Source organism: Cololabis saira, chromosome 16 (genome assembly GCF_033807715.1).
Source record: "Cololabis saira isolate AMF1-May2022 chromosome 16, fColSai1.1, whole genome shotgun sequence".
Classification (NCBI taxonomy): Eukaryota; Metazoa; Chordata; class Actinopteri; order Beloniformes; family Belonidae; genus Cololabis; species Cololabis saira.
In genome coordinates this window covers 319,105-332,500 of record NC_084602.1, presented here as the reverse complement: position 1 = coordinate 332,500, position 13,396 = coordinate 319,105, and positions in this window count along the sequence as shown.

The window sequence follows — 13,396 nt, the reverse complement described above, 5'->3', positions numbered from 1 at the left end:
GACCCATTGATGTGCCACCCCTCTGATACCGTATTTGCTCAATTTTTTTAGAAGTATGGTATGATTTATGGTATCAAAGGCTTTTTTGAGGTCAACAAAAATACTTACAAAAAAATGTCTCTTATCAATTGCAGTGCAAATTTCTTCAGTTAATTCCATAAGTGCCATTGATGTGGAGTGATTGGTTCTAAATCCATACTGACCATTGTTTAAAATATTGTATCTGTCAATAAATTTATCTAACCTAACTACAAATAATTTCTCTAATATTTTTGAAAATTGTGGAAGCAAGGATACTGGTCTGTAGTTGGAAAAAACATGTTTATCTCCATTTTTATAGAGTGGAATTACTTTTGCTGTTTTCATATTATCAGGAAATATCCCCGTTGAAAATGATAGATTGCATATATATGTAAATGGTTCAATAACCAATTCAATTATATTCTTTACTAATATCATGTCCATATCTGCACAGTCAGTGGATCCTTTACTTGCACAACTTTTTACAATATTCAGTATTTCTTCTTTTTCTACCTTACCAAGAAAAATGCTATTCACATTATCCATTATTGTGTTTTCATCTGTATTGTCTTTTATTGTTGGTATGTTTGCTGCAAGACTAGGGCCTATGTTTACAAAAAAATCATTAAACTTGCTTACTATTTCAGTTTTGTCATTAATGTCATAGTTATCTTTCACAAAATAATTTGGAAGAGCTGATTTTATTTGATCATTTTTTATTACACCATTTATTATTCCCCATGTAGCCTTTATATTGTTTCTATTTTTATTTAGTAAATCACCATAGTATTCTTTTTTATGTCTTCTTATTATCCATACTAATTTATTTTTATATTTCTTATACCTTTCTTCTGCTTCTTTTGACCTTAGTTTTAAGAAACATCTATATAAATAGTTTTTCTTCTTGCAGGCATTTCGTAGTCCTTTGGTCATCCATGGTTTGTCAATAGCATTTTTCTTGGCAATACTCCTGAGTCTACAGTGTTTTTCATACAATTCTATCAATAGCGTCATGAATGAATCATAAGCTATATTTACATCATTTACATACACTCCATCCCAATTCTGTTTTTTAAGGTCCTCTTTCAGCGCCTCCAATGCTTCGTTAGATCTGTTTCTTATTAATTTTTCTGAGGTGATTCCCGTTGTATTACATTGATAATTTTTATAAACTGTGAAAACAGGTAAATGATCACTTACATCAGTTATCAAGATCCCACTCTCTACTTTTCCATCAACTGCGTTTGTAAAAATATTGTCAATAACAGTTGCACTCTGTGATGTAATTCTCGTTGGTTTAGTTATCACTGGAAACAGACTCAAGGTATACATTGAATTTATAAATTCACTTGTTGTGTTCATTGAATTTGGATTTTCAAGATCAATATTAAAGTCTCCACATAAAAACACAATCTTATTTTGGCTTCTGTCAAACAGCTCCATTATTTTGTCTGTAAATGTCTCTACGCAGGAACCTGGTGATCTATAGACACAACTGATTATAGCATTTTTAGTTTTTTCATTGATAATTTCCACTGTGATAATTTCCATAATACTGTCAACAACAGTTGTCATATTGCTAATGGCATTACATTTCAAACTAGTGTTGATGTACAAAGCTACTCCTCCACCTTTTTTAATCCTTCTATTTACATAATATAACTCATATCCATCTATCTGAAATTCATCCATATCCCCATCCTTCAACCATGTTTCTGATACTGCAATTATACTAAAACTATTTCTGAACTGCTTTAAGTAATCTTTTATTTTTGATAAGTTACAATTTATACTTCTACTGTTGAAATGGATGATAGACAGTGTTTCATTCATGACTATTTTATCATTAAATTGCTCCTCCGTGTAATACTCACATTTGTTGTGAACAGGAATTAATATGTTTTTGTTTGTACCCTTATCTACATCATATATTTTACTCTCTAAATCTGCATCTAAACAGTGGGGAGACAGACAGACAGACAGACAGACAGACAGACAGACAGACAGACAGACAGACAGACAGACAGACAGACAGACAGACAGACAGACAGACAGACAGACAGACAGACAGACAGATAGTGGGGAGACAGATAGTGGGGAGACAGATGGACAGACAGACAGTGGGGAGACAGACAGATAGACAGACAGACAGTGGGGAGACAGACAGACAGACAGACAGACAGTGGGGAGACACACAGACAGACAGACAGACAGACAGACAGACAGACAGACAGACAGACAGACAGACAGACAGTGGGGAGACAGACAGACAGTGGGGAGACAGACAGACAGACAGACAGACAGACAGACAGACAGACAGACAGACAGACAGACAGACAGACAGACAGACAGACAGACAGTGGGGAGACAGTGGGGAGACAGACAGATAGACAGACAGACAGTGGGGAGACAGACAGATAGACAGACAGTGGGGAGACAGACAGACAGACAGACAGACAGACAGACAGACAGACAGACAGACAGACAGACAGACAGACGGGGAGACAGACAGACAGTGGGGAGACAGATAGACAGACAGACAGTGGGGAGACAGACAGATAGACAGACAGTGGGGAGACGGACAGATAGACAGACAGTGGGGAGACAGACAAATAGACAGACAGTGGGGAGACAGATAGACAGACAGACAGTGGGGAGACAGACAGATAGACAGACAGACAGTGGGTATTAATGTAAAGCACTTTGTGTTGCACTCCAGCTGCATGAAAAGTGCTATATGAATAAATAAAGTTTAAAGTTTAAGTTTATGAAGCCAGATGAAACAGAACCGTTAGTTCAACTTGAGGCATGTCTTAGGGACATCAAGGACTGGATATCTGGAAATCATTCTTGAGGTTATCATTCTTGGTCCAGAGCATCTTAGGAAGGGATTAGATGGTGTTGTGATGGCTTCCAGTGCAACTGTGAGAAACCTTGGTGTTGTTTTCGATCAGGATTTGTCGTTTAAACCGTAATATTGCAAAGATTAGGAAAATGCTCTCGCAGAGTGATGCAGAAAAACTAGTTAATGCGTTTGTATTTTCTAGACTAGATTACTGTAATGTGTTATTCGCAGGATGTCCAAGTAATTTGCTGAATAGGCTACAGCTGATCCAAAATGCAGCAGCGCGAGTGCTGACAGGAATCAGCAGAAGAGACCATGTCTCTCCAGTATTAGCTTATCTCCATTGGCTACCCGTAAAATTCAGAATCCAATTTAAAATGTTATTACTTGCGTATAAAGCCCAAAACAGCTTTGCTCCACAATATTTGCAAGACCTGATAGTGCCTTATGTTCCTGGCAGAGCTCTCCGTTCTCGAAGTGCAGGTTTACTCGTAGTTCCTAGAGTATCCAAATCCAAAAGAGTATCTCTGGATATCAGGAACCATTAATATGGAATCAACTTCCAATCTGGGTTAAGGAGACTAACACCACCTCCACCTTTAAAACCAACCTTAAAACCTTTCTGTTTAGTAAAGCCTATAGTTAGTGTTTAGTAAACCTCTAGTTTAGTTTAGTTTAGTTTATTAGGAATCCCCATTAGCTGGTACCATAGTAACCAACTAGTCTTCCTGGGGTCCACAAAGAACAACAACAAGAATATAAAACAGTCAATCACACCATCCACAATATATCATACATTTACGAATGATAAAATTTACAATTATAAAATATCTATTAAGACAAACATTCAATTATATGAACCTAAAATTCATTTGCACTAAAACACACAACGGAACCATTCGACATACAGCCGAGTCAACATTATAATCTAAAATCTAAAATCTAAAATAAGATTTAAGTTTCTTTTTAAATTCTTGTTTACTTTCTATAAGACAGAGATAGTGTGGCAGATTATTCCATAGGGTTATTGCTCTATAGGTAAAAGATCGTGATAAGGCATTTGTTCTTGGGTGAGGCAGCTCCAGCTGACCTTTGCTGGACCCTCTAGTGTCATGGTCATGCACAGTACGTCTAAAAACAATATGTTTAAATAAAAAGTCAGGAGTTTTACTTATCAAGACAGACTTAAACATTACAGCTGTGTTTAAAGCTAACCTGTTTACTACTGTCAACCATGAGAGAGAATCATGCATGCGGTTAACATTTGATCTTGTAGAGCAACCCAATACCAGGCGTGCAGCCTTATTTTGGGCAATCTGCAGCTTTCTGAGCTCACCTTTAGCAGCAGATCCCCAGACCACAGAACAATACTCAAGGTGACATAAAACTAAGCTCTGCACAATCTGACACAAGAGGGGTCGAGCAACAAAGGAAGCACATTTCCTAGAGATACCAACAGCTCTTCCCATCTTTAAGATGATTTGACTAATATGATTGCTAAAAGAAAGTCTGGAATCCAAAATAACACCCAGAAGTTTGACACTCTCCACTTGTTCAACAGTCACATTATTTAATTTTAAATCTAGCTTTGGGATACAAGATAACTTGTGTCTTGAACCTAATAAAATGCTTTTTGTTTTAGGGATATTGAGGACTAACTTATTACAAGAAATCCAATCATGTAGAACTTGCAGTTCCTTATTAAGAACATAATTTAATTCGCTGCATGAGGGCGCAGCATAATACAAAGTTGAATCATCCGCATAAAACACAACTTTTGCACTTTCAGTAGCCCAAGCTAGATCATTAATGAACACAGTGAACAGTGACGGTCCGAGGCAGCTGCCCTGAGGAACACCACACTCTAGATCCCTACTGTTCGATATGCCACCATTCAAATGCACCTGTTGTGATCGAGAAAACAAATAATTATGGATCCACATTAATGCCAGTGGTCCAAAACCATAACATTCAAGTTTCTTTACCAAGAGAGAGTGGTCGAGCAAATCAAAGGCAGCAGTTAAATCTAACAACACAGCCCCCACCATCAAAGAATTGTCAATAGCTCTAAACCAGTCATCAGTCATTTTTATCAAAGCAGTAGACGTGGAATGGCTAGTTCTATAGGCATGCTGAGACATAGTTATCAAATTATTCGTAAAGAAATAATCATGAATCTGCATATATACAACCTTTTCCATGATTTTGCTCAGAACAGGAATAATGCTAATCGGTCTGGAGTTGCTCTCATTAAAAACAGATTTCTTATCTTTGGGTATAGGGACAACTTTAGCTGTCTTCCACAACATAGGGGTTTTGCATACACATAAACATCTGTTAATGATATAAGTCACTGGAGATGCAATACAACTGGCAGTGATCCTTAACAATTTACTATCCAGATTATCTACACCGGCAAGTTTACTGTCAGGGAGAGCACAGAGAAGCCTTTCTACCTCTTTGACTTCCACCTGTTGAAATTCAAAAGTGCATACTTTGTCATTCATTATAATGTTAGTGATTAAGTCATTTGATTTCTGGTTGTCAGAAGTATTCATATTTTCTCTAAGTTAAGATACTTTTTTTATAAAAAAATTATTAAAGTGCTCAGCAATATCATTCGGTTTAGTGAGAGCAAAACCGTTTGATTCAACAAAGGGAGGACAAACATTCTTTTTCCGACCCATCATTTCATTAAAAACACTCCAGAGATTTTTACCATCATGTTTAGCATTATTTAATCTCTGTTTATAGTAATCCTTCTTTTTAATTTTATTTAATTTTGTGACTTGATTACGCAAAGAGCAATACTTATGTCTATCCTCAATTAATCCAGATCTTATAGCAACCTTTTTAGCAATGTCTCTCTCTGTCATTAAATTCACTAAAGTGTTATCAATCCATGGGGCTCTTTTATGCTTGACTGCAAACTTTTTTAGAGGAGCATGCATGTCTACAATCTTCATGTACTTGGACATAAATAAACTGAGGGCAGCCTCGGGATCATCCTCAATACATACATCACTCCAATTTATACTTGATATATCTTTGATAAAGCAATCATTATTAAATTTATTGTATGAACGAGTATAAATAATATTTGCTCTGATTTTCTGGAGTTTTGTCTTTCTGGTAACAGCAATTATATTATGGTCACTAAAACCAATTGGCACACAGACAACTTTAGAACATAGATCAGGAACATTAGTATAGATGTGATCAATACATGTGTTCAAAATGATACCATCACCATCTATACTATTTCTGGTGGGCTGAGTGACAATCTGATACAGATTACAACTATTCAAAATAGAAAGTACCTTATTCTTGTTTGTACCAGGCCGACCCATCCAATCAATGTTCATATCACCTAATAAATAGATTTCATTACTCATATCAGATAATCTATCAAACATATCACACAAATCGGGGCTTCCGGTTGGTGAGCAGATGGAGTAGACGTGTTTCGTGAGTGCTCCCGTGAGTGCCAAACTTTTTAACCTTTGTCTGGTGTTAGCTTTCTGTTACCATCTCCGATGTTAACGGGTCGGTTTTGACCCGTGTTTTAAATCATCTCTAAAATACACTAAAAGCAATTATCCATCATCCAATTTGTTTCTCATCTCTTGGTTATATTGTTAGGCTTCCTTATCCATGAAAATATTGGTTTTAATATATTTGGTGTGGGAGCTCTGGGCCTTTTTTTGTCAGTATAGCCCTTGATTTCAATTTAAAAAACTGGTCAAATGAGCCTCAAGAGAATCATATTGATAAATAAAAGGTTGTTGTGTTACCTGGCTATTACTGAGGGGTATTAGAACACATCTCTTAAATAAATTTGTTTCATTTATTTTTTCATTTTAATATTATTAACTATAATAACATCTATGGTGTTATGGGTCAATTTCGACCCATATACATTTACCTCAAGGAAATGGAACAAAAGTATTTTTTCAGCAATAGAACTTTAAAAAATTGTCACAAGTGATATTGTGACCCTGCAGGACAGTAGTCAAATCAAGGACCACACGTTTTCCTTGGGTTTCTCAGGGATGCCACTCGCAGCTTTCCCTGTGTAAATCTGTAGCTGTTTTTGGCAGCGCAGGCTGCCCAGATGTTTATGCCGTACTTCCCTGGCTTACTGGGTATGTATTGCCGGAAGGGGCATTTTTCTGGGAAAGGGAGAAGACGTTCATCCACTGTCACCTCTGGCCCTGGGTTGAACATCAGTGGAAGGAGCTGCACCAATTTCTCCCAGACATCCCTGATGGAGGCAAGCTCGTCAGATCTTGCTCTGGTATTCCTGTTGTCAAATCTGAGGACTCGTGATATAATTCGAAAGGTCTGAAGTGACATTGTCATTGCAGGATCTGTACACTCCAGCAAGAAGAAGAACACCAATATAAGCATCCAGGCATTCCTCATCCATGTCTTTCCACATGTCGCCATGGACTTTTTTCCCCTTCAAGGTTTGTCATAGCAATTATGACTTTTTATTGACAATGGCATAAATAAAACAGGTTTTGATATCACTGACTCTTGTCACAGCAAACCTTGTGATTCCAGGGGTCTTTTTGATGACATTTTCAGCAGCTGCCCTGCCATGTACATCTTGAGGTACTGAGCTCCAAAGTATCTTTCCATTTTTGGACTTGAATTTTTCAGCAGGATAAGCTTCAGCACCAGTGACCTCCTCGTCAGACTCACCAGATGTGTCAGTGTCTTCTGGATGATACTCCACATCGTCTTCCTCCTCAGAATCCTGCTCCTCTGCATCACTATGCTGCTCATTGTCGTCTCTATCATTTTCACCAAAAATATAGTCCAGAACTTGGCTTACTGTAAATCTTCTTCTCATCTTTGCATGCTGCAAACTGGAGATGTGCACTCTGCAAGTGAAATGAGTGAATTGACCCACATAGCTGGACATGCCCGACTTTATTTGCTTTTGTTTATGTGCAGGTAAACTGGAAAACTAAAATCCAAAAGTAGAATCCATTGAAGCTCACATGACTGGGAGAGGAGCTGGCTGTCTGACAGTGCACTTATCAATTCAGTTTTGGCTCTAATTATTGCTTTATAAGCATAATTTTATAACCGGGTCGAAACCGACCCTAACCCCACAAAGGTAACAATTTCAACCAGAACATTTTATAATTTAGTGACAACATTTTTTTTGATATTATTTTGTTGAAATAGAGGTTCCTGACAAAGTCAAAAAGCCTTGATGCAATAAACGGATTTTTGTGGTAGTTTTATGAATTTAAAACCTAAGAACGGGTCGGTGGCGACCCTAACACCAGACGAAGGTTAAACCACCAAGCCCTCAAACTTTCAAACTTTTTCCTTTAAAAGGGATTCCCTGTTGCTGTTTTCCTTTTTTTTTGTCTCGAACGAGCCCACTTACCTCCGAGATGGCTTCGAAGAGCGGCAAGTCGGGAAAAAAGGACGAGGCTGGCGCTGTCTTAACCCTGGCGGCCATCACCACGCTGCTGGAGGAACACCGAGCTGCCCTGGCCGCCGAGTTCAAAAATACTTTCAGTCAGCTCGACTCCAAACTCGACCAAACGCGGCTCGCGGTCGAGGACCATGGCCAACGTGTTTCGTCCCTTGAACTCGCCACAGAAGACCTCAGCCAGCGAGTTACGGACTTGAAGGCATCTGCTCGACTCTACGGGATGATAATGCTCGGCTGAAGGCTAAGGTGGTGGATTTGGAAAGCCGAAGCAGAAGGCAGAACATCCGTATCCTGGGCTTACCGGAGTCTACCGAGAGCGGGTCTCCAACGGCTTTCTTCTCCAAGCCGCTGTGTGAGGTGTTCGGGAACGATACGCTGCCGTCACCGCCAGAGATAGACAGAGCGCACCGCTCGCTCGCCGCCAAGCCGGCCCCGGGACAGAGACCGCGTCCAGTCATCCTCCGCCTTCACCGGTACCAGACGAAAGATCTCCTCATCAGGGAGGCGCGCCGGAGAGGAAAGGTGGAATATCGCGGCCACCCCATCCGGATAGTGGAGGATTACAGCCCCGAAGTTGCCAGCCAACGAGCGGAATACAGCAGAGTCATGTCGGAGCTATACCAGCTGGGTCTGAAGCCGGCTCTGCTCTTCCCCGCCCGGCTCCGGCTCACGCTGTCCGGGGGGGCCAGGAAGTGGATCGGCTCCGTGGATGAGGCGCGCAAATTCATCACGAGTCGCAGCAAAACTTCAAACCCGCCGTAACGGGACCGTTGGAGGCTGTCACGGCTCCGCCTGCAGCCCGGTGCGGCTCACTGACGCTCACGGACTGACTTTTTTTTTCTCTCTCTTTTTTTTTTACGTGAGCCACATTATTCCTGAGGGGAGGGTGAGTACCCCCGCGACAACCAGTATTTTCTCTGTTGTTAGTTTGACTGCCCTTTTGCAAATATTATTAATTTGAAGTTAAACATTCTCTTAGAATTTGGGCCCAATTTAGGAAGTTTTTTGGTTTTCACAGCTTCTCTCTTCTTAGCCCCATTGCATCAAATCACTCTTTCAAACCATCCCTTGAGGACCCGACCTTCCAGGAATGGCACAGGAGGGGTATGATTCGTTTTAGAGATATGTTCATAGACGGCACCGTGGCATCTTTTGAGCAGTTAAGTAGTAAATTCAGCCTTCCAAAATCACATTTCTTTAGGTATCTTCAGGCTAGACATTTTGTTCTTTCCCAGACACCCAGCCCTGGTGCATCGATAGGCTTGACCACAGTTGACAAAGTTCTTGCCACAGACCCATTCAAAAAGGGTCTCATTTCGTCTTTCTATGGCATGTTGCTGGATCTTAAGAGTGCCCCTACAGATAAACTCAAAGCAGCATGGGAGCAGGACTTAGGGCTTCCCTTATCAGAGGATACCTGGGAGTCCATACTCAAACTGGTTAATACAACCTCCCTGTGCGCATGTCACTGCTTAATTCAGTTTAAAGTGGTACACAGGGCTCATATTTCCAAAGCAAAGTTATTCTCCATGTACCCAGATATTAGTCCATACTGTGTAAGATGTAAAGTAGCAGAAGCCTCTCTCATCCACATGTACTGGTCCTAACCATGTCTAAACAAGTACTGGATGGAAGTATTTCATACTCTCTCTCTGGTGCTTAAAATCAGATTAGAACCAAACCCACTGACTGCCCTGTTTGGGGTCATGGAAGGAGGAAGGAAGTTAACCACTGCACAGGGGCACACTTTGTCTTTTGCCTCCCTTTTGGCTCGGCGGGCAATTCCGTTCAAGTGGAAGGATCCCTTCCCTCCTACTCGTGCACAATGGCTGGAAGACATCATGTCCTGCTTAAAACTGGAGAAAATTAGATACTCGCTTCAGCAATCAAATAAGTTCCAGAAAGTGTGGGGACCTTTTCTAGAAGCATTCCAGACCCTGTGAACTATACTTCATATTTCTTTTATATTCCTAGTGCAGGCTTTTGATGTTAGAGTGACCTCATATTGTGATTAGTAATCTGGCAGTGACAGGGGAGGGATTAGTTTGGTCTGTAGTTTGTTTTTGTTACTATTTTATATTTTTTCATACTGTTTAATTGTTTTTTATATTCTGTACACTGGTGTATGCTATGATTAACATGCCCATGCCTACTCAAAATATTTGTAATTGACATGCAGCATTTCACCTTTTTTACTTTGTGAAAATTTCAATAAAAAGATCTTGAATTAAAAAAAACATATCACACAAATCATTAAGATATAGAGCATCAGCATTAGGAGGACGGTAGAAACAGCATACCAAGATAGGTTTAAGATGAGGGACGTGAACTTGTACACAAAGAGCTTCAATATGATCTCTCATTAAATCATAACGTGCTTTGGCAGGAAAATTATTCTGTACATAAATGGCCACACCTCCTCCAAACTGATTTCTGTCTTTTCTAAAAATAGAGAACCCCTCAACATTTACATCTGAGTCAGTCAAAAAATCATCAAGATGTGTTTCTGAGATGGCAAGAATATTAATACAATTACTCCTAACAATACCTTCTATTTCTTCAACCTTATTGCGCAAGCTGCATATATTAACATGAGCTAAGGCTAGCCCCTTCTCAAGACCTAGTTTAGTGCAGGGAATGTTAGTAATAGAATGAGTCATATAAACTCACAGTAAGAACATACGGTAAAAACATAAGAAAAAAACATGCTAAAAGAGCCAGGGAGTTACTTTTGAGTCCCGGAACAGCTGACCATTGATGTAAAGCTTGTCAACAGTCAGTGCCACTTTACATTTTTGAGCCCTCTTTTCCTTCATGATAGATAGCAAAACTTTTCTCCTGGCATTAATCTCTGCAGGGAAATGGTCATTCAGCCAGAATGAGGTTCCCCTCAGTTCCCTTCCATGACTCTTCACCATTTCTTTCTGCTTGTAGTGTTCAAAACGAGCTAAAATTGGCCGGTTCTTACCCTCACTTGGTTTGCCCAGTCTGTGAACTCTGGAAAATGCGATGTCTTTAACAACTTCAGGAGAAAATTTGAGGTGTTTGGACATGAATTCTCTCACCGTTGTTTCAGGGTCAGCATTGTACTCATGAATGCCAGCAACAATTAGATTGTCTCTCATATTTCTGCACTGAATGTCCAGCAATGTTTCTTTCATGCGCTTGTTATCCTGCATGAGAGAGCTGGAAGATTGTTTTACCTTATTCACTGCTTCTTTGAGAGTGACATTTTCCTTTCTTAAATCTTCAATCTGATTTTGGCTGAACTCCAAGCTGAGCTTCAGGTCACGGATCTCCATTTGTAAGGACTCAAGAATATCCAGTTTGCTTAATCTGGCATTAATTGATTCAAATATTGCTGCATCTACTTCCAAAGTAGCAATACCTGCACTTTCTATTACAGGCCTACGAGGCCTAAGTTTTTGAGATAGAGGCTTATCTGAGTCTACTTTGTCACTGTTTTTAATCGGCATTTCACAACTCGCTGGGCTGGGTAGTCCTCAGGCTGCAGAGCAGTGGGTGGAGTGGGTCTCAGGTAGCCGCCGCTGGTGCTAGACGCCGCTGGTGGAGCTGCCGCTGGTGCTAGCCGCCGCTGGTGGAGCCGCCGCTGGTGCTAGCCGCCGCTGGTGGAGCCGCCGCTGGTGCTAGCCGCCGCTGGTGGAGCCGCCGCTGGTGGAGCCGCCGCTGGTGCTAGCCGCCGCTGGTGGAGCTGCCGCTGGTGCTAGCCGCCGCTGGTGGAGCTGCCGCTGGTGCTAGCCGCCGCTGGTGGAGCTGCCGCTGGTGCTAGCTGCCGCTGGTGCTAGCTGCCGCTGGTGGAGCTGCTGATGGTGGAGCTGCTGATGGTGCTAGCTGCACCAGTTGTTGTTTGATAGTTGGATAGCCATTCGAATTAAAAAGTTTAAAACCTTTGATATAAAATATATAGTTTAAAACAATTCTTGGTGCCAGGAGCTCAAACAAATGCAGCTGCCAAACAGGAAACAGGAAGCAGTGCAAAACAGGCCTTAGTTGGCGTTAGTAAACCTCTAGTTAGTGTTAGTAAACCTCTAGTTAGTGTAAACTCTAGTTTGTTAGAGTCAGTAGTCATAGTTGCAGCTATAGAACAAGACTATAATAGTTAGTCTCAAACATAGCGTCATGGTAGATATGCTGCTATAGGCCTATGCTGCAGGGGGGCACCGACATGATCCAATAGGTGGTGCCTCTCACCTTTCTTCTCTTCTCGTCTTCCCTTCTTCTCTTCTCCTTTTCCATTTTTTATTTATTATAAGTATCTTATAGCCATCATTTTTGTCCATCGTTCCTGTAGTTTCTTGTGCTGGCCACCTTTTTTCTCTTTTGTGTAAGTTTACAGGCCGGAGCTTCGGGAGCTGCGTGCTGACCTGCAGTCCCCCCTCTGATCATCCCACTGCTGCTTCCACCTGTCTGTGTGGATGTCTGCTGTGTGCTTGCTGAAGTCCTGGCCTGCCCCCCCACCCCGACCACCTCAGTCAGGCCTCCGGCAGGAGGGTCCCCCCTTATGAGCCTTGTCCTGCTCAAGGTTTCTTCCCTCCTAAAGGGGAGTTTTTCCTTGCCACTGTTTGGCTTATGGTTTTTCTCCCACTAGGGGAGTTTTTACCTGCCATTGTCCATCCATTCATCCATCCATCCATCCATCGTCCGCCGCTTATCCGTTCCCGGGTCGCGGGGGCAGCAGCCTCAGCAGAGATGCCCAGACTTCCCTCACCCCAGACACTTCCTCCAGCTCCTCCGAGGGGAGTCTGAGGCGTTCCCAGGCCAACCAAGAGACATAGTCTCTCCAGCGTGTCCTGGGTCTTCCCCGGGGTCTCCTCCCGGTGGGACATGCCTGGAACACCTCCCTAGGGAGGTGGGACATGCCTGGAACACCTCCCTAGGGAGGTGGGACATGCCTGGAACACCTCCCTAGGGAGGCGTCCAGGAGGCATCCGATACAGATGCCCAAGCCACCTCAGCTGACTCCTCTCAATGTGAAGGAGTAGCGGCTCGACTCCGAGCTCCTCCCAGGTGACCGAACTCCTCACCCTATCTCTAAGGGAGCATCCAGCCAC